This window comes from Martes martes (assembly GCF_963455335.1).
Source record: "Martes martes genome assembly, chromosome: 3".
NCBI lineage: Eukaryota > Metazoa > Chordata > Mammalia > Carnivora > Mustelidae > Martes > Martes martes.
The window spans coordinates 122,358,817-122,386,042 of record NC_137890.1 but is presented as its reverse complement, the minus strand read 5'-3'; the positions used below and the strand labels follow the sequence as shown (position 1 = coordinate 122,386,042).

The 27,226-nt window shown below is 38.9% G+C and overlaps 1 protein-coding gene across 1 annotated transcript in view; it reads right to left on the bottom strand.

Moving 5' to 3' along the window:
- The window catches only part of SESTD1 (SEC14 and spectrin domain containing 1), a 141,563-nt gene extending 116,518 nt beyond the window's left edge, over positions 1-25,045 (bottom strand). Inside the window, exon 1 of the mRNA XM_080797854.1 lies at positions 24,790-25,045. The gene's annotated coding sequence lies outside the window, so the exon portion shown is untranslated. The remainder of the gene's footprint in view (positions 1-24,789) is intronic.
- Between the last annotated feature and the right edge of the window lie 2,181 nt (positions 25,046-27,226).

Genomic DNA, 27,226 nt, shown 5'->3' with positions numbered 1-27,226 from the left:
AAGCCCTAAATGTAAGGGTTTTTTGCATTTATCTCTGAAAAACAAATAATCTGATGTCATTTTTTAATTTTTATTTTCTACGGTTTGATGATTAAGAACACTTTGTTTTTCATAGGCCTTTAATTTTTTTTTTAAGATTTTATTTATTTATTTGACAGACAGAGATCACAAGTAGGCAGAGAGGCAGGCAGAGAGAGAGGAAGGGAAGCAGGCTCCCCGCTGAGCAGAGAGCCCGATGCGGGGTTCGATCCCAGGACCCTGGGATCGTGACCCAAGCCGAAGGCAGAGGCTTTAACCCACTGAGCCACTCAGGAGCCCCTTTCATAGGCCTTTAAATCATGACATGAAACTAAAGTAAATTTATATAAATGAAATACTAAGAAAACAAAAGGAATTTTACTTCCAGTAATTAGTACAAGAATCATTGTTTTGGCTAAAGTACTTTAAAAGCAGTTAACTCCTGATTTAAATTCAACCCTATAAAAATCTAAAAACTTCTTAATCTTATTTTCTCTATCTAAAACTAAACTGATTATATAATCTATCACAAAGAAGTTTAAAGAAAAATACTACAATCATTATACTTACACTACTTCATGATATACACGTTATAGGGATAAATAAAACTGCTTTCTAATTTTCAGAGAGAGATGCTCAAATTATCAATGACATAATAATCCATGTTAAAGCTTCCATGAAAAAAGTGCTGTCACATACAATATGCAAAATCATAACTATAAAAATTAGCATTGTTGTTAACATCCTTGATAACCTCCTTCTGGTCTTGATAAAAACCTTCTTGTTTTTCTAATGGTCACTCTGTCTTAGCATTTTGAGGACCACGCATGATCTGACCTTTGCTTACCTGGCCCTTCCTACATGTTTCTATCACAGCCTATATTTCCAAGTACAAACTTTAGCATCTGTTAACAGTATATGTTACAGAAGTTCAGAGACTAGGCCAATTTTACTTTACTTTGGCGTCTATCCTTTCCCTACAAATAACAAGCACAGCGTGTTGAGCATAAAAGGAACTCAATAAATAATTTTTTAAAAAGGGGGGGAGCGTGTGGGTGGCTAAGTGGGTTAAGCCTCTGCCTTTGGTTCAGGTCATGATCCCAGAGTCCTGGGATCGAGCCCCCAATCGGGGGTCTCTGTTCAGCAGGGAGTCAGCTTCCCCCATCTCTCTCTGCCTGCCTCTCTGCCTACTTGTGATCTCTCTCTCTCTGTGTCAAATAAATAAATCTTTTTTAAAAAAGAGAGAAATAGCTGAATTAGTTGGAAGACATTTTAAGTGGTAATTTTCATAAAGATACAATTTATTTTCTTTAGGAATAAGGAAGGCGATTATTTTCCAGAATAAACACTAATAATCAGACATGTGTGCCAAAGTAGGCCTTTAAGACCTACCTTTAGTAGGTCTAAAGGCCTACTTTCAGTAGCAATAAAGGGTACTTCAAAATCTCCCCTCAATGTCTGTAGAACCTCCTCTACAACTGTTCACCAAAGACAAAGAGTCCACGGGCATTGGTACCTTTATTGCCTATTAGAAGGACAGAGATACAACTCTGGCAACAAATTTTGAAATGATTCTGTAAGTATAATGACACTAATACACCTACAGGAAACTGCTGGCATACTGAAAACAAATGCCTTCTCTTGAGCTTCCCTCAAGAGTCCTATGATCATGCAGTGCCTAGGTGGCTCAATGGGTTGAGCATCCAACTCTTGATTTCAACTCAGATCATGATCTCAAGGTAGTGGGATCGAGTCCCACAACAGGCTCCACATTGAGCATGCACTATGCTTATACCTCTCTCTCTGCTTCTACTCCTGCTCATGTGCACATGTTTTCTCTCTCTAATAAGTAAATAACACCTTAAAAAAAAAAAGTCTGATGATCATGAATTAAATTCCTTCAAAACTTTTATATCCCATAATATACATTAAATAAAACATTATATCTATAGCATACACTATATTTAAAGAACAAAAAATCTAACAATTGACAGTAATCTAATAACATTCTCACAATGCATTAAAATTTTCTTAATATAAACTACAACTCTTTTGAAATAGTCCCCTCACAGTCATGCCAGTTTCCAAATGAAACCAGAAATTAGCAAATTACTAACTATAGAACAAAGTCAGTGTCATCTTATAATTCTTTGTGTATCTTGCTTATAAAGGTCATATATAACATAGCAAACAGAGTAAGTGTCCCAAAAATAAAGAACAAACTAGAGCACCTAATTTCTTCTTCCTCAGAGGAAAGACTTTGTTGTCATAAAAGTTAATTGAATTCTTGTCTTTGATCCTATTTTTTTCTCTAGTGTTCTCTACTAACTGACCTCTTTTCTTTCTTCCTCCTCTAACTTGTGTTTTTTTTCCTTAGCCCTAACTGCTTTTATTATTGAAACTTAAAGTCCTGTCTACCTCTTAAGTTAAATACACTACTTAGATGATACATGTCTACCAATTTTATCATAAGACATTTAAGAGTGTCACATTTACTAATCACTGCCAATGTCTGATTGCTCTGGTAGCACATTCCTTTTTTTACAACTAGTTAAGTTACTATATTTTTACTGTGTATCTCAGTGCTTGACAAAAAATAAATACTCAAAGTTAGATTATATAAAAGAATGCTACATTATCTGCAGTGTCCCTACAACCATCTTGCAAAAAGAAAAAAAACCAATAATTTTTTAGTAATTTTAAGTTATCTAAAGAAATACTTTTTTCATTAAATGCCTTCTCTTTGCAAATCAGATATTTCATGCAATGCTTTATACTACAATCACACAGGTGTCGTTTGTAGGATGGACAATAGGGTTTTTAAAAGTCTGCTATGGTAAAAACAATGAAAGACAAAGTTCAAAACTGCACAGCTAGACGCATTTCAGAATAGAACCTTAAAAGTAACTGAAACCACTGATACTTATTTGTATTTTTTGATAGTATCATTCTAGACCTGTGGTTCTCAATCTGGCTATATATGAGAATCACTTGGAGAACTTTGAAAAAATATCCACTCCAGGTCAACTGAATCAGAATCTCTAGGGTTTGAACCTGGGCATGAGAACTGTTTCAAAGCTCCCCAGGTGACTATAATGTTCAATTAGAATTCAAAACCATTAGGACTCCATAATTATTAACTGAATAAAATATTAAGGTATCATTTAGCACAAACAACATTTTATTCTTAAAGAACTGCCATTCAACTAATTTAAGTCTTTAAATTAATCTAGCAGTATGACAACACTTAAGTCCATTACTCAACAAAAATGAGGTCCTCCACTATCATTTGCTGGTGATGCAGAAATTTCAACAATTAAAACTATGATTATTATTTTAGAAGGAATATGGCGCTACTATAATACAAATATGTTATTTCAATATTTTACAGTAATTGGAGGTTCAAATTCTCCATAACAGCTGATGAGATGCAATCAAATACTTAATAGCCTGCAAGTTACAGGGTGATAGGAAATACCTTGAGAGGAAGAACTGAGGCTTCTCAGGCAGAAGAATAAATTGATCAAGGCCATGTTATAAAGACAGTACAAGTGTAGAATCTGTACAGAACAGAGACAGAAGTTCAATGTGATGGAGTCAAACAGGAATAGTCAGATATGGGAAGAAAAGCTAAGACTGTGTACAGACTGAGAAGTCTCAGAATGACAGACTCATTTGTCTGTCCTACTTGCACTAACTAAAAATGAATGACAGGGTGTTCCACTTCTGACAAGATGCAATACTTTTCTCATTCCTCTCACTAGGTAAAACTGAACACCCTCACACATAAAACAAACCTAAGAAGTCTGTGAAAGGTGGAAAGAGGAACGCAGACTGGCTAGGTACCTCAGGACCCAAGGAACAAGTCAGTGGTGAGTTCCGTGGGTTTTCATGTATCTCTCACAGCTGGAGTTAAAATGCTGACCACCTGCAAACACCAACAGATCAAAATTAGAAAGACCCCAACAAAAGCTTGCTCTCCTTAGCGAAAAGACCAGGAAAGGGCAGTTTAGCAAGATACAAAACTTTTAGATAATTGTGCTATTCTAGCTAAACAATACACAAAAAAGTGACCCCACTCTTATTCATGTCAGCAAAGCCTGAGTGAGGAGACCAGACTTCCACCCTCAGGAGTATGTAATGGGGTGCTCTTAGACCCCCAAGCAGGATGGTGTCACAGATAGCCAAGAAGGGATCCCAGACTCTCATCTGAGAATGAGCCCTCACCCTCCAGTATCTGCCATCCCTGTATGTAAGTGAAAACCACATAGAAAGCTATTAGAATTATCTGATAAAGGTTTTAAAGCAGCCATAATAAAAATATTTAAATGAGCAATTGTGAACACACTTGAAACAAAAGAAAAACTAGCCTCAACAAACAAAATCTCAGCAAAAAAATAGAAGATAAAAGTTCCCAAATGGAACTTGAACTAAAAGGTATAGTAACTGAATGAAAAAGCTCTTTAGATGGATTCAAAGCAGAATAGTGGGGACAGAGGAAATAATCCCTGAACTAGAAGAGAAAGAATATACATTACCCAATATTAACAACAGAATGAAAACTAACTGAAAAATAAATGAAGAGATCCTCAGGGAGCCATGAGACAACAAAAGACCTATCATTTATATCACTGGAGAGGGTGGGGGATGGTGAGGAACAACTGAAAAAGTATTTAAATATGGCAAGAGACATATACCTACAGGTTCAAGAAGTTTAGTGAACCTGAAATTGCCCAAAGAAATCTGGCCAAGTCACATCATAATTAAACTTCTGAAAACTAAGGACAAAGAAAACATCCAGAAAAAAACAAAACCTTACCTAGAAGAGAAAAACAAGTCAAATGACAGTGATTTTTCATCAGAAACGATGAAAGCCAGAAAGAAGTAGCCCAATATTACTCAAGGGCTAAAAGAAAAGAGTGTCAACCCAAAATCCCATACTCAGCAAAAATATCATTCAATCAGAGGGAAATCAAGACCTTCTCAAATAAAAAAAAAACTGAATAAATGTCACACATAAACATACTTTAATGGCCAAAAAACTCCTCTACACAGAAAAATAATGAGTTTACAGTATCAGGAAACAAAAATATGGGGAAATACACTTACCTTGTCTTCTTGAGTTTTCTAAATTATGTTTGACAGTTGAAGCAAAAGTTCTATCTGATATGATAATAAATGTATGCACAGGAAACATTCTTAGACAATTATAAACATGAAAGAATAAAGGAACATAAAAGGAGGTAAGGTTTCTACAGTTAACTCAAACTGGTAAGATGATGAAAACAATAGACTGTAGTAAGTCATGTGTTTACAACATAATACCTAGAGCAAACACCAAAAATGATACACAAAGAGATATGTCCAAAACACAACATATAAATCAAAATGGATTTCTAAAATATTCTCAAGTAATCCAGAGGAAAAAAAAATGAGAAACAGAGAAACAGAAAACGAAAATTAAATGGCACACCTAAGCCCTAACACATCTACAACTACATTAAATATAAAATCTAAACACCTTCAGACATATTAGCACAGTGAATTAAAAAACATGACCCAACTATATGATGTCTATAAGAAATTCACTTGAAGGGGCGCCTGGATGGCTCAGTCAGTTAAATGTCTGCCTTAAGCTCAGATCGTAATCACTGGGTCCTGGGCCCCACAACAGGCTCCCTGCCCAGTGGGGAGTCTGCTTCTCCCTCTATCCCTCCCCCCAACTCATGCTTGCACTCTGTCTAAAATAAATAAAATCTTTAAAATCTAAAATAATAAAATATTTTATAAAATAAAATAAAATCTTTAAAATAAATAAAAATCTTTTTTTTAAAAAAGGAAATTCACTTCAAATATTATAAAGGCAAGTTGAAAGTAAAAGAATGGAAAAAGATAAATTATGTAAACTAATGTTTACCCAATGTTATCAAAGGAAAGGAGTGACTATATTAATACATAAAGTAGACTTCAAAACAAAAAAATTTAACAGAGACAGAGAAGTATATTACAGAATGACAAAAGGGTCAATCCACCAAAAAGACATAACAATCCTAAATGTGCAGGTGCCAAATACACAGAAATCAGAAGGATATAGAACTCAAGAACACTATCAACCAACAGAATCTAGTCAACATTTATAGAACACTCCACCAATCAACATCAGAATATTTATTTTTCAGGGCACCTGGGTGGCTCAGTGGGTTAAAGCTTCTGCCTTCGGCTCAGGTCCTGACCCCAGGGTCCTGGAATCGAGCCCCGCATCCGGCTCTCTGCTCAGCGGGCAGCCTGCTTCACCCCTCTCTCTGCCTGCCTCTCTGCCTATTTGTGATCTCTGTCTGTCAAATAAATAAATAAAAAATCTTTGAAAAAAAAAAAAAGAATATTTATTTTTCTCCAAATGCTCATGGAACATATACTAACATAGACCACATATCAATAAAGACGCTGGACCACAAAGCAAAACTGAACAAATTTAAAATAACTGAAATCATACAAAGTATCTTCTCTTACAATAACAGAAAAAATCTCAATAAGGGAAAGATAAAAAGAAAATCTTCAATCACTTAAAAACTAACACACTTCTTATCTGAGCCAGGGTTTATTTAAAAGTCTCAAGGGAAATTTAAAAATACACTGAGCTAACAATAATAATAATAATAATAATAATAAATATACTGAACTGAACAAAATATAAAAGAAAAACAGTACAGCTGACCCTTGAACAAGGCAGTAGAAAATCCACACATAACTTTTGACTCTCCAAAAACTTTATTAACAGACTACTGTTGACCAAAAACTTTACAGATAACATAAAGTCAATGAACACAGGTTTTATATCTTGTATGTGTCATATGCTTTATTATTACCATAATGTAAGCTAGAGAAAAGGTTAAGAAAATCCTAAGGAGGGGCGCCTGGGTGGCTCAGTCGTTAAGCGCCTGCCTTGGGCTCAGGTCATGATCCCAGGGTCCTGGGACGGAGCCCCACATCGGGCTCCCTGCTCAGCAAGGAGCCTGCTTCTCCCTCTCCCACTCACCCTGCTTGTGTTCCCTCTCTCGCTATATCGCTCTCTGTCAAATAAGTAAAATCTAAAAAAAAGAAAAGAAAGAAAGAAAGAAAGAAAGAAAGAAAGAAAGAAAGAAAGAAAATCCTAAGGAAAATACATTTACAGTACTGAACTGCATTTTTTTTTTAAAGATTTTATTTATTTATTTGACAGAGACACAGCGAGAGAGGGAACACAAGCAGGGAGAGTGGGGCAGAGAGAAGCAGGCTTCCCGCCGAGTGGAGAGCCTGATGCGGGGCTCGATCCCAGGATCCTGGGATCATGACCTGAGCCAAAGGCAGACACTTAACGACTGAGCCACCCAGGCGCCCCTGAACTGCATTTATCAATACTGTAAGATTACATTGTTTTTATAAGATGAATTGTTTGTACTGACAAATCTACATCAATTCAGTCTTACAGGATATAAAACCATAGATACTGTGCATATTAACAACACTAGACATCAGAAATTAAGATAATGTGAAATAGAAAGTGGCTTCAAAATTATTACAGTAGGACAGTATATACTACAGTTAACTTAATGCAGAAGGAAAGGGAAAGGGAGGAAAGGGAAAGGAAAGGGAAGAGAAGGAAAGGAAAAAAAACGAGAGAAGAAAAAGAAAAGGCATACAGATCAATAAATAAGAAATGAAATTCACCCTTCTTTCAGATGACTCATTTGTCTATATAGGAAATCCTAAGGAATCTATCAAAAAACTTTAAAAATAAATGAGTTCAGCAATGTTGCAGGATAAAAGATATACAAAAATCAACTATATTTCTATATACTAATAATAAGCCTGTGAACACAAAATACAACACGATTTATAATCACTCTAAATAACAGAATGCTTAGATATTAATCTAATAAAACATATGATACTTCCACACTGAAAACTATAAAATGCTGATGAGAGTAATCTAAAAAGACCTATAAAACATGGGGAGAGATACCATGTTCATAGATTGGAAGACACAATATAATAAAGACATCAAATCTCCTCAAATTGATACATGGGTTTCATGCAACTCCTGGCAAAATCCCTCTCATCAAGATCCTTTGTAGATACAGAGATTATTCTAAAATTTATATAAAAAGACAAAGGAACAGGATGCCTGGATGGCTCAAGTGGGTTGAGCAGCTGCCTTCAGCTCGGGTCATGATCCCAGGGTCCTGGGATGGAGCCCTGGGATCGAGCCCCGCATCAGGTTCCCTGCTCGGCGGGAAGCCTGCTTCTTCCTCTGTCTGCTCCTTCCCTTGCTTGTTCTCACTCTCTCTGACAAATAAAATCTTAAAATTAATTAATTAACTAATTAATTAAAAAGACAAAGGAACTAGACTAGCTAAAATAAATTTGGAAAAAAATAAGGTAGGAGGAATCAGTCTACCAGATCTCAAGACATGCTATATACCTATGGTAATCAAGACTGTGGTACTGGCAGAAGAATAAACATATAGGTCAATGGACAGAACAAAATACCCAGAAATAGAATTATAAATGTGCCCAACCGTTTTTTGACAAAGGTACAAAATCAATTCAAGGCAGAAAGACTGCCTTTCCCACAAATGGTACTAGAGCAACTGGATATACATGGGAGGAAAAAAAAAGAAAATTAACAAAATTAAACAAAATTAACACAAATTAACTCAAAATGAATCATAGTCTTAAATGCAAAAAACTCTAAAACTTTCACAAAAGTTTTCCAAAATCTCAGAAGTAAATTTTCAGGATCTATAGCTAAGCAAGATTTCACACCAAATGCAAATCCATTAAGAAAAATTAAAAACTGGACTTCATCAAAATCAAAAAACTATTGCTTTGTGAAAGACCATGTTAAGAGAATGAAAAAACACAAGCTACAGAGTGGAAAAAAATATTTTCAAACTACCTATCTGACAAAGAATTAATATCTAGAATATATAAAACAATACCTGAAATTTCCAACAGTTAAAAAAAGTCCAAATAGAAAATGGGCAAAATACATGAATAGAGTTTCACCAAAGAGGATGTACACATGACAAATAAGCACATGAAAAGATGTTCAATATCATCCAGCCACCAAGACAATACAAATTACACCAACAGTGAGACCTCACAATGCACTTATCAGAATGGCTGAAATTAAAAGTCAAAAACCAAATGTTGTCAAGAATGCAGAAAAAAAAAAAAAAAAGGCTCACTCATTGTATTAGTCTGCCAGGGATGCTATAACAAAATACCACAGACTAAGTGGCTTAAACAACAGAAATTTATTTTCTCACAGTTCCAGAGGCTGGAAGTCCAAGATCAAAGTGTCAGCAGGTTTGATTTCTTCTAAGGCCTCTTTTTTTTTTTTGGCTTGCAGGTAACTACCATCTCACTGCATCCTGACATGATCTTTCCTCTATGAATTGATATCCCTCAAGGATGTGTATCCACATTTCTTCTTCTTATAAGGACATCACTCAAACTGGATTAGGCCCACTCTAAAGGCCTCATTTTAACATATATTGCCTCTTTAAAAGCCCTACCTCCAAACACAATCACATTGTGAGATACTGGAGGTTACTTCTACATATCAATTCTGGAGGAATCAAAATCCAGTCCATTAGGGAGACAAACCATAAGAGACTCTTAATCTCACAAAACAAACTGAGGGTTGCCGTGGGGGGGGGGGGGGGCGTTATGGACACTGGGGAAGGTATGTGCTATGGTGAGTGCTGTGAAGTGAAGTGTGTAAACCTGGCGATTCACAAACCTGTATCCCTGGGTCTAATAATATGTTATATGTTAATTAAAAATTTAAAAAAAATTAGTAATTCATTACACCTTAAAGTAGTTATATATTAGTGGTGTTATAATTAAGCATGTGCTTTGGATAGTGTCCTTTGTTTCCACAAGTTAATAAAAATAATAATAAAATTCTGTTTCATCAGAAAAAAAAAATTTCAGTCCATAATATTCATACACTGCTACTGGGAATTAAATGGTACAGCCAATGTGGAAGAGTTTGACAATTTCTAAAAAAACATGAAAACCATACAACCCAGCAAATGCACTCCTGATGATCACTTATCACAGAAAAATGAAGACTCATGTTCACACAAAAACCTACACGGGGCACCTGGGTGGCTCAGTCCTTAAGTGTCTGCCTTCAGCTCAGGTCATGATACCAGCATCCTGGGACCAAGAACCACTTCAGGCTCCCTGCTCGGCCAGAAGCCTGCTTTCCCTCTCCCACTCCCCCCTGCTTGTGTTCCTGCTCTTCGCTGTCTCTCTGTCTCTGCCAAATAAATAAATAAAATCTTAAAAAAAAAAAAAACTACACAAAAATATATGTAGCAGGTTTAGTCATAATAACCAATAACTTAAAACAATCTAGATGCCCTTCAATGGGTGAATGTTTAAATAAACTGTGGTACATCCATAGTGTGAAAAAGTACTCATCAATTAAAAAGGAACAAACTATTTAAAAACAAAGTAACTTAAATGAATATCCAGAGGACTATAAGAATGAAAAAAAGCCAATCCCAAAGGTTTACATAATGCAGATTTCATTTACATAGTATTCTTGAAATGACAAAATTATAAAAAGAGAGAACAGATGACTAGTTGACAGGTATTAAAGAAAAAGGGGTAAGTGAGAAGGAAGTTAGGTATGGCTGAAAAAAACAAAACAAAACTTTGTATCTTACTACAAATGGGTAGGAAGTTTCACTGAAACCTTTGCACTTTCTGATATTTAAATAATGTGCTCTAAAAGTAAATTTTAAGAATAATAATGATCAAATAGCAGTGGATGGGGAGATATTAGTTACCATATGTGGATGATTAAGGAGGGCCAGGCTCTGTGCTAAGCCAGACTCATCCTGGCTCCAACACCTATTCTTCCCTTCACCAGGCTATGCTCAATTCTCCAATATCATGGAAAATTAAAAACCAGTGTCCAGCATGATCCTAAACAAAAGATATAAATTATAAAATTACCTCTCCTCTTCTATCAACATTCTTATTTCCTTAATACCTTATCTCAGACAAGTATTAAGGAGAAAAGCAGTAATTATCCGCTTAAATGATTCACACTAAGATGGTAACTGATAGGCTTAAATATTCTCACAATTTACAAAAGCAAGTTAATTCAAATGGCATTTAAACAGAAATTGTATGGGGGTACCTGGGTGGCTCAGTCATTAAGTATCTGTGTTCAGCTTGCCTCATGATCCCAGGGTCCTGGGATTGAGTCCCACATTAGGCTCCCTGCTCAGCAGGAGGCCTGCTTCTCCCTCTCCCTCTGCTGCTTCCCCCTGCTCCTGTTATCCTCTTTCATCTGTGCACTCGTTCTCTCTCTACCAAATAAATAAATAAATCTTTAAAAAAAATAAACAGAAACTGTATGTTTAAGATAGAATTAACTGGGGATGCCCGGGTGGCTCAGTCAGTTAAACGTCTGCCTTCAGCTCAGGTCATGATCCCAGGGTCCTGGGATTCAGTCCTGCATCCAGCTCCCTGCTCTGCAGGAAGTCTGCTTCTGCCTGCTGCTCCCCCTGCTTGTGCGCTCTCTCTCTCTCTCTGACAAATAAATAAATAAAATCTTAAATTAAAAAAAAAAATAGAATTAACTGTATTCCAAGTGTTGTCATCTGTTCAATTCAGGTGCCCCAAAGCATCCATTCTAAATTTCTGATCTTGGAGTTCTAGGTATTTTTAAAGTAAATTGGATACAAAGGCCAAATTACAAAGCAGCAGTAACAGTTTCCACCGTACTACAATTCAAGATGTCTTTCTGGTTAGCTGCCTGTCCTACAGAGAGGAAATATTTGGAATAGAGCTTTTATTTGTCTGAGTAAAGATAACCCAGAATCTGGTGAAAATTGCGAAAATCCACATTTGTCTTCTCAGCTGCCTATGAGCTTCCCTTTCCCCTGCCTTCTGGGTTTTCTACCACCCCCAGGGCATCCTTCATGCTTCTGGCCCCCCGGAGGGAGCTTTCTTCCAGCTTACTCTATCAAAACAGAAAAGGACTTATAAAGGACTGAACTCCATCTTTTAACAGACTTGTTTCAGACTTGTTTCGTAGTTTAAGGCATCTAGGAGAAATGTTCTCCTTTTGGTTTGATTTGGTTTAATTGAGGGAGTAGTAGATGTTTGTTTTTATTTTGCTGAGTCCTCTAGAAATGCTTTCATACGGCTTTCTGCCTGGGGGAACTGGGTCAAAAGAGTTGACAGGTTACAAGAGTTCTACTTTGCCCTCTGCACTCTTTTAATCCTATTCGGAAGCCAAGAATCTCAAATGCTAAGGACCCAGATTTCAATTTCATGGTGTCTACTTCCTTCTCCTCGTTTGATATCTCTTTCTCTTTCTTTCTTTCGTTCTTTCTCTCAGAATGGTGGTCATTTTGTACCTCTTCCTCCCCTCCAATCCCCCCTAATCTGTTCTCATATTTCAGAGTTCTTAGAGCCTCCAGTGTGTAGCGGGGACTGTGTGGGGGAAAGGGTCTGTGTCCTTCAAGAAGGGCTGGGTTAAGCTCATGAACTCCAAATATGAAACTCAACGAAGGAAAAGAGCAAAGGGCCATTAAGCCCACTAACGTGCCCATCCAGGTGACGTAAAGTAAGATTCAGCACTTTTGTTTTTTACACTGTAGTTAGTGGTGGGGTTGGGGATTAGAGGGGGCAGTTAACCATAACCACTTAACAGTACACAATATATGATATCAGAGGGGCCCCTGGGTGGCTCAGTCAGTTAAGCAGCTACCTTCAGCTCAGGTCATGTTCCCAGGGTCTTGGGATAGAGTCCTGAGTCAGGCTCCCTTCTCAGTGGGGAGTCCACTTGCCTCCTCCCTCTGCCTATCACTCTGCCTACTTGTACTCCCTCTCTGTGTGTGAGTCAAATAAATAAAAACCTTTAAAAAAAAATACATGATATCAGAAAAAAGAACTACAAACTGGCCATGATTATACATACCAGAGAATGCAACAGTAAAGAAAAACTCATAAAACTGGATGTTAAAATTAATTACAGGGGCGCCTGGATGGCTCAGTTGTTAAGCGTCTGCCTTTGGCTCAGGTCATGATTCCAGGGTCCTGGGATTGATCCCCGCATCCAGCTCCTTGCTTAGCAGGAAGCCTGCTTCTTCCTCTCCCACTCCCCCTGCCTGTGTTCCCTCTCTCACTGTGTATCCCTCTGTCAAATTAATAAATAAAATCTAAAAAAATTTTTAATTATAAATATATATATAACTAATTACAATATATTTTAATTTCTGCCTAATTATTATGAAACATAAAAATAAGTATCATAAAAAAATGTGTCAGGTTGATTAACTTTCAGTCTTACTTTAATGCAACTGTAGCCTTTCCTTCCAACCTGCAACCCCTACAGCTTCATTCATTTCTGGCTGCAAATGTAGGATGGTGGCAACCCTTCTTTCTTTAAAAAACAGGTGCCTGGGTGGCGCAGTTGGTTAAACCTCTGCCTTCGGCTCAGGTCATGACCTCAGGGTCCTGGGATCGAGCCCCATGAAGGGCTCTCTGCTCAGCTGGGAGTCTGCTTCTCTCTTTACGCTCTCCCCAACCCTCAAATAAATAAATAAAATCTTTTTTTTTAAAAAGCTTTTTAAAAAACAATTACAGGGCGCCTGGGTGGCTCAGTGGGTTAAAGCCTCTGCCTTCGGCTCAGGTCATGATCTCAGGGTCCTGGGATCGAGCCCCATGAAGGGCTCTCTGCTCAGCTGGGAGTCTGCTTCTCTCTTTATGCTCTCCCCAACCCTCAAATAAATAAATAAAATCTTTTTTTTAAAAAAGCTTTTTAAAAAACAATTACAGGGCGCCTGGGTGGCTCAGTGGGTTAAAGCCTCTGCCTTCGGCTCAGGTCATGATCCCAGGGTCCTGGGATTGAGCCACACATCGGACTCTCTGCTCGGCGGGGAGCCTGCTTCCCTCTCTCTCTCTGCCTGCCTCTCTGCCTACTTGTGATCTCTGTCAAATAAATAAATAAAATCTTAAAAAAAAAAAAATGACAAAGACACCCCACTATCACACCAGAAGAGAGGCCAGCAACTTAATGACCCACTAATGACCCACTTCTTGCAACCATAGTCTTTCCCAGGTCCAAACTATTCCTTACCTAGTTATTAAAATTATTTCCCCCAACAACATTTTTTATGATTTCCCAGCTGCTGAGGTCCAGGTTACATCACAAGCAGCATCAAAATCTAAACTCTTAAATGGCTCAATAAAAAGATGCTCGGGGCACCTGGGTGGCTCAGTGGGCTAAAGCCTCTGCCTCAGCTCAGGTCAGGATCCTGGGATCAAGCCCCACATAGGGCTCTCTGCTCAGCAGGGAGCCTGCCTGTTTCCTCCTCTCTCTCTGCCTGCCTTTCTGCCTACTTGTGATCTCTGTCTGTCAAATAAATAAATAGAATCTTAAAAAAAGATGCTCAAATTAATTCATAATAAAAGTAGGCACCAATCGATTGGCAAAGATCAAATAATTTGGTGACATGGATATAGAAACACAGATGCTCTCATATCTCTTTCGTTGTTATTAGAACAACTCAGCGTTCTCATATATCTGATGAATATGCAAAATGCTATAACCTCTATGGGAGGCAAATTTGGCAATATCTATCAAAATTACAAAGGCAAGTAAGCATTTCTAGAAATTTATCATATGGTATACTCACCTGCCCCACCACTGTGTATGAAATAACATATACAAACTTACTCACTGCAGTATTATTGTAAGGACAAAAAAGTGAATAATAGCAAACACTTATCTAGCACTTAATATAGCAGCAGACACTATTTTAAGCACTTTGCATATTTTCTCATTAAATTCTCCCAACAGTCCTATAAGGTAGGTGCTATTAACAACCCCATTTTACAGATGAAGAAACTGAGAGACCAAGTAAAAGTAGCCCAAGATCACAAAACTAACATGGAGACAAGACTTGATCATTGGTAGTGTTAGCTCTGGAGCCCATTTTCTTAACTGTTATGTTATATCATCTAAATATAGACCAACAGGAAAATAACTGAATAAAATATATGGTACATCCATCTTAAGGAGTATTACATTTTTTTTTTAAGATTATTTCTTTTTCAGAAAAAGAGAGGGGAAAATCACAAGCAGGGAGAGCAGCAGGCAGAGGGAAAAGGAGGCTCTCTGTTGAGCAAGGAGCCGAACACAGGACTTGATCCCATGACCCTGGGATCATGACCTGAACTGAAGGCAGATGCTTCACTGACTGAGCCACCCAGGCGCCCCAGGAGTATTATATTTTAATCTCTATACACAACTTGGAGCTCGAACTCAGCACCCAGAGTTGTGTGCTCTTCCCAGAGTCAACCAGGTGCCCCCAAGGGTATTACATTTTTAAAAAGAAAGTCCTTTAGTTCTCCCTCCTACTTTGAAGGCAGACTGAATTCAGTGACTCACTTTTAAAAATGAAGTACAAAAAGGGAAAAATAGTAACATTACATTGAAGAAAACTGGCAAACACTACCTTAATCAAGTGATCCAGGTTAACATCACCAGTAATGTCACAGAAATATCAAGTACTCCCTCACATGACATGATGAGAAGAGCAACTCAACTTTGTGTATTATTTCCAGAAAGCCATAGCCCTATTCTAATCATGAGCAAAACATCAGACAAACCCAAGTTGAGAGAGATTCTGTAGGCTATCTGACCAGCACTCCTCAAGACAATTTAAAAAAAAAAAAAAAAAAAAAAAGACTGAGAAACTGTCAGAGGAGACTAGGGAGACAAGATAAATAAATGCAATGTGGTATTCTGGATGAAATCCTGTAACAGAAAGAGGATATTAATGGAAAAATTGGTGATATCCATATAAAGTCTACAGTGTAGTTAACAATAAGGTACTGATGTTCAGTTTCCCAGTTTTGATAAGTGTACCACAGTAAGATAATAACATTTGAGGAAACAAAGTGGGTGAGTTATATATAGGAATTTTTTGTACTGTTTTGTGCAACTTTCCTGTAAATCTGAAATTTTTCCAAAGCAAAATGTTTTTTGATTTTAAGATTTATTTATTTTAGAAAAAGAGAGCTGGGGTGGGGGGTGGAGACGGGCAGAGAGAGAGAGTCCTAAGCAGACTCTGATCTGAGCATGGAGCTGACTGAGGGCTCTACCCCACAACCCTGAGATCATAACCTGAGCTGAAACTAGGGGTTGGAAGCTTAATCAACTGTGCCACCCAGGCGCCCCAAAAGGTTTATTTTTTTTACAAAGAAGAAATTCCTTGTGTATTGATATGAAAAAAATCTCTAAGAAATGAAAAATGTAAGATACAGAATATTGTATATAGTATGGAAGAAACAGTTCCATATACAGGTACAGAAATATTTATTTGTGTAAAATAGACAGGAAAACACAAATGTATACATAAAATATTTCTGGAAAGATACTTACAAATCTGATAATAACTGGTTGACCCTGTGGAGGCGAAAACTCAGTAGTTGAGAAACAGGAATAAAAGGAAGACTTTTTAATGTGTCCTTTTGTACCTTTTTGAAATTTTGAAATATATGAATGCACTAGCTACTCAAAAAATAATTTAACTTTTAAAATGAAAAGGATGACAAAGACCTGAACTAAAGCAAAACCACTGGAAATAATAGAAGGAATTAATTAGAATTTTAGGAGATAAAAAAGTCTAATCACCTCCATCTATCTGTTAAGGCTATCACATTCCATTCCTCAATTTTTCCACTGACCTAATTTTTCCTTAATGCACTAGAGACACTGTATTCTAGATGAACCAATCTGACTGCCAATTTCAACAATTCACCAACCTGCTCCTCAAATCTACATCTTTCCCAGCCAAACCTAGCTCTAAACGTAAAAGTCCACCTACTTATTGTACTATTCAGTATGCTGTATGTTCTTTCTATAAAAGGGATGGCAAATAGAGGCACCCGTGCTATCACTACTCCAACACCCATAACAACAAAACCGCTCAGTGATCAGAGTGGTCTTTCCCACTAAATCTGCATGCTGCCTCAAACTACTCCGTAATGCAATGTTCCACAAAGCCACCATCAATCAAAGCTAGCCCATGAATAAAACCTATTTGCCACATCTGGTCTCTACTATATTAATCTGTTTGCCTTGATATGTTCTTCCATGGATTTCATGTATATTTACTTACATATACACCACTATTTTGTTCTGAAAATGATTAATGAGACTTACAAGAATATGTGAACTATAAAAAGTTAATAAATTTTAAAAATAAAAGCAAAACAATAAAGAAAACACTAAAAATGGTGCCAAGACAAAAAAAAAAAATGTAGAGCATAAAATCACTATGCCTGCTCTGGAGTGTGCCATAAATCTGGCTTTGGCTTTCTAGTAGCCATCACAAAAAGAAAAACAGAAAGGTACTCCGATGAACTTCTATCTACTTACACCAAAGAGTAATTTTTATAAAACAAAGAGAACAGGATGCCTGGGTGGCTCAGTCGGTTGGGCAGCTGCCTTCAGCTCAGGTTATGATCCCACCATCCTGGGATTGAGTCCTGCACTGGGCTCCTTGCTCAGCAGGGAGCCCTCTCCCTCTCCCTGCCACTCTGCCTGTGCTCACTGGCTCCCTCTCTTTCTTTCTGAGACAAATAAATAAAATCTTTAAAAAAAAATAGAGAGAACACTATAGAATAAACAAGATATACAAGATAAACAACTACCAGTTTTCAAAGAATTGGGATGTTTGTGATAGTGCCCATCAGGCAATACATATGGTATCTTACAAAAGCTCAATGCAGCAAAATTCATTTTCCAAAGAACAGGCACAAGCTTTAAGAACTCGCTCTGTCCTTTGTTTCTTCCTTCAGTGCCTCCCTAAGAGTATAAACTCTTTGAAGACGAGAACCATATTTTTCAACACATATAGCTCATGACACTTTGTACTGTATTCTGCCAAAAAGAAAAAATCAGTAGCAGTGAGAATTTACATAGCACAATTCAAACCTAACTCTGATAAAAATTCTCTAACCTAAACATAGGAATTCCCACTCCTACCAAATAGAATAAAAATGATAAATGAGGCTTCAGTAGACAGAATTTCGGGACCTTCTATACTATTATTCAATCACAATTTAATTTGTAATGTCCTAACAGCATTTTTTTTTTTAGTATCCCTAGCACAAAGCTAGAAAAAAGCCAAATCAATATCATTGCCTCTGATCAAATAAAATGAAACTCAGAGCAAAAGCTTTGGCAAACCCTATCAAAGGAAATATAATCCGACTACCTTTCAAGAACATAATCAATAGCTCTTTATACACCAGCTGACAAAGGCAGGTTCATTTTTTAAATGACTCTGCAAGTCTGCAAGTAGACAATGAATTATAATGCAGTTTTTCTCTACTTCTTTCCAAGAATCTGTAGTTTCCGTAAATGAACAACGCAAGTACTTAAAAACTTAAATTATGGGCACCTGGGTGGCTCGGTGGGTTAAGGCCTCTGCCTTCAGCTCAGGTCATGATCCCAGGGTCCTGGGATCAAGCCCCACATTGGGCTCTCTGCTCAGCGGGGATCCTGCTTCCTCCTCTCTCTCTGCCTGCCTCTCCACCTACTTGTGATCTCTGTCAAATAAATTTTTTTAAAAATTAAAAAATATAAAAACTTAAATTATTACTCTCAAGTATAAGCATTAGGAAACATTAACCATCCTATATTTGTGTTTTATTAATGGGAATCATTAATAAATAAGTAGTCTCATCCTATACTGGTTCAGTTTGGGGTTTTTTTAAATATATTTGGTATTTCAGTTTGCAGTATGCTCATCCGGAATTCCCTGTATGCAGGGGCACACCCTATCATCCCCAAGAGAGGATAGCTGTACCAACTAGACTGAACAAACATGGACAGGCGTAGAGGGTGGGGAGTACCTTTAAATGGATGTCATAAAATCCAATTCCTGCACCTCTGTTTCGACTGTTAAGATGGGAAATAAATGTCATCTCTATTTGATAGAGTTATTGAAAGGATTAAATAAGGTTAAGATTTGTAAACTGTCTACTAAATGCATACAGATGCTCAACAAGTGTTAGTTTTCCTACTGTTTTTTTATAGGTAAGGAAACAGAAGCTGAGCAGACTTGTCCAAAGCCAATGGCTAGTAACCGTGAAACACAGGCTAAAACCCCAAAGTCTTAATGCTCTTTCCAGTACACCAAGCAGCATGCAAACAGCAGAACCCAACACCTCATGTTTGTCGCAGATGACCATACAAAGAAAAAAATTAGAAGTTTGAACACCTATTAGATGCTGAACATACACTAATCTCTTTCCTAATACCTACCCTATAAAGTGAGTATATTTATCCCATTTTACTGAGAGAAATTATTAACCTGTCCAAAGTCACAAAGCTAGTAAGTCATAAGGCGGATTAAATCAAGTGTGTTTACACCACTACTTTTCCCTACTAAGCTGCCTCAAAACCGTGCAAGTATTTACAAATCATGGTCTACTAAACTCAAACTCTAAATGGCCTAGAAATTTGTAAAGGATTCTTTCACCAAAAATGTAATAGAAAATAAGAACGAAAACTTAATAGACCAAATAAAAACAAGAAAAATTTGAAAGGTTGCCTCAGAGCTCTTCCCTCTCCCAAGGTTATCCAGGAATTTCTAATAAATGCTTATAGGGCAGATATTTTTACACTATTCTAAAACACAGGGGAATAAAGGAATATTTCTCAACTCATTCTTAGAGGTAAGCTTAATCCTGATACCAAAACCAGGCAATAGTAATAAATATTACATTTATCATTTGTGACTATAAATGCTAAAGTCTTAATATATTTAAAAGCTAAGGAAATGTGTCGTATGATCCTATTTGTAAAGGAAAAGCCATTGTGAATGTATGTATATAATATGGCCAGATTTATAAATGCATATTTATACATATGTACACATAAACCAAAGACACAAGTGGAAATATAAACCCTAAACTGTTAACAATTGTTACCTGGGACAGGAATGATCTTAGGGGTGAAGGAAGGGAAGGGAACAAGAAGTAAAGGGAGATCTTCAGCTTTTATTGAATATACCCACATGTTATTTGAATTTTTATAATGAACATGTATCATGTTTGCTATTAAAATATACAAATGAAAAGCACAGCCTAAATACTCATTTGCTGTTATCTCCTCTACATGCTATAATATAAACTAATCCTTTTATTCACTCATTGGACATTCATGTATTTAACCAACATTCAGGGTGTAGTTCCTATGTATGGGCACTGAGCTAATAAACACTTATGCCAGCCACCAGGTACTTAGAGCCTTTTTTTTTTTTTAAGTAAACTCTATGCCCAACATGGGGCTTGAATTCAGGACCCCGAGATCAAGAGTCACATGCTCTACCAACAGAGCCAGCCAGGCATTCCTGGAGCCTATTTTTTTTTTTTTTTCAAAAATTTATTTATTATTTGAGAGAGAGAGACAGAAAGAGTGTGTGTCCACAGGGTGAGGGGCAGGGGCAGAGGGAGAGCTAGAATCTTTCTTTTAAAAAAAATTTTTTTTTTAATTTTTATTTATTTATTTGACACAGAGAGAGAGAGACAGACACAGCTAGAGAGGGAACACAAGCAGGGGGAGTGGGAGAGGGAGAAACAGGCTTCTCACAGAGCAGGGAGCCCAAGGTGGGGCTTAATCCCAAGACCCCAGATCATGACCTGAGCCAAAAACAGATGGTTAACCACTGAGATACCCAGGGGCCCAGAGAGGGAGAGTCTTAAGAAGCTGAGCACAGAGCCCAACACAGGGCTAGATCGCGACCTGAGCCAAAACCAAGAGTTGGACTCTTAACCAACTGCACCACACAGGTGCCCCGTCTAGAGCCTATCTTTTAAAACACAGGATGGAACAACAGTTACTTCCTTCCATAAGACAGAGTGTTGAATTTTAAATCAAGTTCTAATTTTTATCATTTATTGTATTTTTAGGTCATGTGTCAGGGGTAAGAAATATATTCTTTTTCTGGAATTTGTACTGCCTTTCTTCTAAAAAAGAGTACTAGATAATTTTTGCAGGGTTTTTTTGGGGAGGGGGTGTTTAAAAAATTCACTTGTATTCAGAGTACTGGGCACTATGTTAGATAATGGACTGCAAAGATGAATAATTAACATATGCCTCTACCTACCCTCTAAAGAGCTGATAATTTCGCATACCTATGTCTGATACAGAGTTCCACATAAAAACTGAAATTCTTATCTTATTAATCCTGCACTTCGAAATGAAACTGGCAAACTGCCCTGCTCAAAAATAAAAGTTAATTTCAGTTTCATCCAGAATTTTAGTGTTTATTAAAAGTGTTATATTATTCAATTATTTTAAGATACAGTGAATAAATTAGTGGAAAAATAGAGAACATGGAAGCTGCAGGATAATATAAAACACGATGTCTCAGCGAAGAGTGGGTTCTAGGATTAGCTATGCCACCAAGAAGGTGGGTTACTAGGTTTAATTGTTCTGACTGCTTCCCTAGAGGAAATGTGAAAATCCTACCTTATTAGGATAGGAGAACACAAGGAATTTATTTTAAAAATAGTAAAATCTGATGAGTATCAGGCAGTATGGCCACCTGCTTTTTGTTGTTTGGTTTGCTTTTTATTTATTTTCCCCCACTTTGTCAATGATTAGCCAAGCAAATTTGCAAACACAATTTAACTTCCGTATGCCTCTTGGGGTAAAAAGAATGCAGGAAGCAGAGTTAGAAGACCTGAGTTTATATTCAAACCCTCCTACTAACTCTGTAAGGTTAAAAAAACAAGCAAATTATTTAACCTCTTTGCACCTTAGCTTCCCAGCAGTAAAACAGGGATAAACTTAACTTACAGAATTATTTCAAAGACGAAATAGAAAATACACGTGAAAACATAAAGTTAGGAGCTATTATAAATTAGATATTTTTCTAAAGAAGATAAACAAATGATCCATAAGAACATGAAAAGATACACAACATCCTTAGCCATTAGGGAAATGCAAATGAAAACCACAATGAGATACCACTTCACACCCACTAGGACGGCTATCATCAAAAAGACAACATTAACAAGTACTGGAGAAAATGGAACCCTCATACTTCGCTAGTGGACATGTAAAATGCTACAGCAACTATGGAAAATAGTTTGGCAATTCCTCAAGTTAAACAGAGGTATCATATGACCCAGCAATACCACATCTAAGTATACACCCACTGAAAACATGTGCACACACAAAAAGCTGTAAATCAATGTTCATAGCAACATTACTCATAATAGCCAGAAAGTGGAAACAACCCAAACGTCCATCAACGGATGAAATAATCATCAAAATGTGGCATATCCATACAAGAAAGATTATTCAGCCATAAAAAGGAATGATGTAGTGATACATGCATAATGTGAATAAACCCTAAAACTAAGATGCTAAGTAAAAGACACAAAGGGCCACATATTTGTATGATTCTGTTTATATGAAATGTCCAGGCAAATCTCTAGACAGAAACTAGATCAATGGTTGCCAAGTGCAGGGGAGGAGGAAAGAGAGTGATAGTTAATGGGTATCAGGATTTCTTTTCAGCATATTGAAAATGTTCTTGAACTGGTGATGTTTTGCACTACCTTGTAAATATACTAAAACTGCTGAACTGTACGCGTTAAAAGGTGAATTCTACAGTATATGAATTATATCTCTATAAAAGAAAACTATTATAGAAATCTAAGTTTCTGCTCCTTTTCATTATTCAAAATGCTACTTTTCTCAAGAGGCTGTTTCTGTATCCTGGAACAGCTATGAAAGCTCTTTGAAGTTGGATGTTACAAAGATAAACGGTATTTTGGGTAAAGTAAAACTACTAATCATGTTAGAAACACCACGGGTCAGATTAATTTGGTATAATTTTATTTCTTTAAAAGTAAAGTCCCTATTAATAGCAAGTTTGTTTTCAGGGAGTAGAAAGAGCTTCAAGGAGTTTTTACAGAGTACATGGCGGGGGTGGGGGGGGTAGGCCAAAATGTTACACCCTTTTCTGCCTTTTTAATTAGTGGACATCTACTTTTCAGATATGTCCTTGCCACTGATCAACTAAAACCCAAGTAGATGGAACTTTGCAAGCTCTACCACATTCCGTGTTCCAATCTGGGGTCACTCTGCTAAATCCATCACCAGCTTCTAATCTCCATTACTCTTTCTTATTATTATTCTCAGGGCTTAAAATGCTTAATAAACTGTTTAAATGTAATCAACTCATTCCCTAATGCTGGGGAATTTATAGAGTAAGGCCCAAATTTTAAGACTAAATTTAGTCTAGATTGCTTGAATAAAAACACAGCAAAATGATTTCCTGGAGTTTGGGATAGAAAAACAATCTATAGAGTTGTGTAATGCTAAGTCATCTGGGAATTTTTTCACGTATTGGGTCATGGGGTAAAGAGAGTCACCAACTTTTGTCCACAGAAAGTATTATGTATAAAAGCTTCCTGGTTCTAGAACAAAGAAGCATTTTATTGCTCAAAGCAAAAGTAAGATATTTTCCTTCCATTTAGTATTGTTATACTAAAATAGCATACCAATGAAACCAGCTAGGTAACACCATGACCAAGGTATGTGAACAAAAATAAATTGTTCTTTGTTATGTATTCTTCGGGGGGGGGGGTGTTCACACCTAACAAAATAAGCCAAAATCAAGCCAAAGAAAACCATATGGATTAATATTTTCCAAAATGGGGGTATTTTCAGTGGCAATTTTAATTTAACCTATGCCAGTATGTGTATTTGTCACAGAAATAGGTGCATTAAGAGGTGTAGAAAGAGGTGACCTGTCAAACAGCTGCTACAGAGTTACTCCCTCAACAGCACTTCCAACTTCTGGGGCGATACGATATCTGTGTATGAGAGAAAGATGTCAAAGCACCAAGAAAACCACTTGCTGTCAGAGCAGCAGCAAGTCCAAACCGTGCATCCCAGCGTGAAATCCCACCCGCACCCTCACAAGCCGGCCAGAATGCGGCTCCTTTCTGCCACCAGTCTACCTAACATATAAAAAATAAATACATAACCACAAATCCTTGCCAACCCTCTTCCTTCCCTTTGTGACTCCTCCAAAGGCTGGAGGGATGTTAACATCCTGCAGGCCCGGGGGAAGCCAAGACCCACGCCGCGAGGGAGGCATCCAGGAGCCTCCCCGCAGCCCGGGGGCCTCGGGACGGGAGTTCCCCACCCACCGGGCAAGGCTGGTCACCGGCCACACAAAGAAGCCGGCCGCCGGAGCTGGACGCTGGGCTCGCCCCGGGGCCAGGCGCCGCCGCATGTGGTGCCCGCACGCCGGGAGGACGAGACCCGCCGGAAAATAAGGATTAACGCCCAAACCTGTTGCATGATGCGGGTCCCTTTCACCCATTAATGAACAAGGGCGCTTGGGGGGGAAAAACCAGAGCGACCGGGCTCTGAGGGCCGCGGCCGCACCCGGCAGCCAGCGCGGAGGCAGAGGCCGCCCGCGGGGCTCCCACCTCAGGCGCTTTGTCTGCGGTGGAGGCGGCAGCGGGGCGCGGGCGCCCCTCCCTCAGCCGCGCGGCTCCACCGCCCCGCGGCCCGAGCCCAGGAAGAAAGCCGGGCCCGCCGCCGCCGCCGCCGCTACCGCCTCCACCCGCCCGCGCCCGCTACCCGGCCGCGGGGCCTGCGCGCTCCTCCCGCCCGGGCCGCCTGGGCCGCGTGGCGGCCACACTCACCTGGCCGGCGCTGGCGCGGGCGGCCGATTCCTCCAGGGTTGGTGGGGAGGACGCGGGGACGCGAGCAAGGCGCGGACGGAGGCGGAGGGCGAGGCGGGAGGAAGGCGGGCTGGGGGCGGAGCGGCCCTGGACGGCGGCGGCGGCGGCGACTCCAGCCACTCGCGGCAAATCGCGTCCCGGCCCCTCCGTGCGTCAGGCAAGGGGCGGCGGCGCGGGCGGCCCGGCGACCTCCCCGCACTCGCGGCCCGACCCGCGTCCGCGCGACCCAGCGAGCGCGCGAGAAGCGGCGGCGCAGCGACCCCGCCCGGCGCGGGAAGGGGGCGGGACAGGGAGTCCCACAGGAGCGGGGGCGGGGCGAGGAAGGGGCCTTCAACGTACCCCTGGTGGACCCTGCGAACCTCGCCCCACCGGGGACTCCGCGCTACCCAGCCCGCAGTGGTGTAGATAATGAAAGGAGCACTGGAACTGGAGTCAGGAAGCCCGGGCTCAAGGAAAGACCCCGCTACTGGACAGCTTGCAAGTCCTTTCTTTTCTCCGTCCTCATCCTGAAATACGTAGGTTTGAGTACATGGTCTTCAAGATTTTCAGAATTCTGACCCCCACAACTTGAAGAATGAAGGCACCTGGGGGGAATGGGTCCTAGTGAGGAAGAACTGGATTCAGGGCATTTGGTTTTCTTCGGGGATCTTTCCATTCAGCCCAAAATTTATTCACAAATGACCCTCTGATAATGGCTACTTCCCCCACCTTCACCAACTCTAGTTATTTTTCTACAAATGTACGGACTTCAGAGTCTTCGTTCTTCTGATTTTATTGCGCAAATCATTTTTGTGTCATTTCCTGAATTCAGTTCAAAAGACTCATCAGCTAATACACACAAGCTCAGGACGACCATATGGTCCCAATCCCAGACCTTCCTTATTACTCACTGTGCCGCTCACTTCAGTATCACCTAATTCCATTGATAAAATCTTGCCCTTCCAACAACTAGGCAATCAAATTTCTCCCCACTAAAGTTCTCGGATTTGAAATCCCATGGATGAATTCTTCCTCCTAATTCTGTGACTAATAATCTGTCTCCACTATTTCAACCTCTTTGCCACTCTCTAGGTCCAGTCTTCCCAATTTCACTTCTGCTTCTGTTCCACGTGACTGTCAGAATATGCTACGAAACCAAAGAGCCTCCCTCTTTAAAATTCTTCAGGGGCTGTCCACCCGGACAATCAGGTTCAAGCTAATTACCATGGTATACAAAGCCCTGATCCCTAGACCTCTTCAGCTCCAGCTCTGACTCCCACCACATTTACACACAGATACAACAGGCTGTGTCAGTATCTCCATACATTTTCCCCCACCTGAAATCCACTCCTCATTTAACCAGGTGAACTCCTACTATCCTCCAAGATAATAAATGCTTCACTTTCTCTTTAGAATCTTCCCTGACATCCACTCTTTCTTCCACACCCACATGCTCTCCCTATGCACTTACACTGAATTAGATACTCTCCCTTATGCCTTCCTGCAGCAATCTCTTATCTCTTCTCTGTGATTGTCCTTAGTACTTTTTTCTTTTTTCCTTTTGCTTTGCTTGGTGGTCTTTTGTTACTGGACCGAGTTCCTTAAAAGGATAGATATTTTAGTCTAGTTCATTTTTGGTTCTCAGACGTCGCAAAGTGCTCAGCACTCAGAAGTTTCCCTTTAAACATTTGTTAAGGGTTGACGTCATTCCTTCTAGCAAGTAGATGTTGAGCATCTACTCATCAGGAGGGAAATAACAGTACAATCCACAGTCCTTGCCTTGCTTAACCTTCCACAGTATTCTGTTCTTCCTTTACTAGGTGGCATTCTCTGCTTATCATTTAAAAACCTCTCCTACTACCACTCACATTCTTTGCTTGTTTTAATAAAGCAAGAGCATGCCAAACAATCCATTACAATAATTCCCAAACATCTCTGCCCTTCCTCTTTCCATATCCTCTAGATCCACACTGTATTACCCAGTTAGTATATAAGGGATAACTGCTGCAATAGGAAAAAAAAAATTGTTTGTAAAACCAGAGAATGAAGTTTGAATGCCATATTTTCCAATAATTCCTGAACTAATGAACGTAGCTCAATCACTTAAATTCACTAGGCCTCGCTTATAACGATCCTTTGGCTCTATGCCTAGCCTTCATTATTAATATTTTGTTATTGAGGTAAGCATGTCCTTCTTTATACAGTGTATGTATAAATTGAGGAACTACCAGATCCTTGGAAAGTAGCTGTGCAGCACAGGCTTGAACTCCAAGTGATAGGGAAACACTCACTACTTCACAACAGTACTCATTTTTGAGTCCTTACATTGAACTGAAATGGGTCTCCTTATAAATTTGTAGGTAGTCATGGTATTGTCTTGGTAGGAAATACCACTGGGTTTAAGTTCCAAAGCGGTGTA